General features: G+C 50.2%; 1 non-coding gene across 1 annotated transcript; it reads left to right on the top strand.

Moving 5' to 3' along the window:
- The first annotated feature begins 50 nt into the window (after positions 1-50).
- On the top strand, positions 51-169 carry LOC116008464. The gene has a single exon (XR_004095846.1). It is a non-coding gene; the product is annotated as a 5S ribosomal RNA (ribosomal RNA).
- The last annotated feature ends 72 nt before the right edge of the window (positions 170-241 follow it).

Below are 241 nucleotides of genomic sequence, written 5' to 3'. Positions count from 1 at the left end.
AAGTTGCGCGGAGAGAGAGGGTCAAGTACATTTTGCGCGCAGTACGTGACGGATGCGATCATACCAGCACTAATGCACCGGATCCCATCAGAACTTCAAAGTTAAGCGTGCTTGGGCGAGAGTAGTACTAGTATGGGTGACCCCCTGGGAAGTCCTCGTGTTGCATCCCCCACCCTCTTTTTAATCTTTCTTTTAAACCGCTGGACCGCTCGCTAAGGGTACTATCCTTTTAAACCGCTAA

Source organism: Ipomoea triloba, chromosome 16, assembly GCF_003576645.1.
Source record: "Ipomoea triloba cultivar NCNSP0323 chromosome 16, ASM357664v1".
NCBI lineage: Eukaryota > Viridiplantae > Streptophyta > Magnoliopsida > Solanales > Convolvulaceae > Ipomoea > Ipomoea triloba.
The sequence above is the reverse complement of the archived record's forward strand: the minus strand, read 5'-3'. Positions and strand labels throughout refer to the sequence as shown.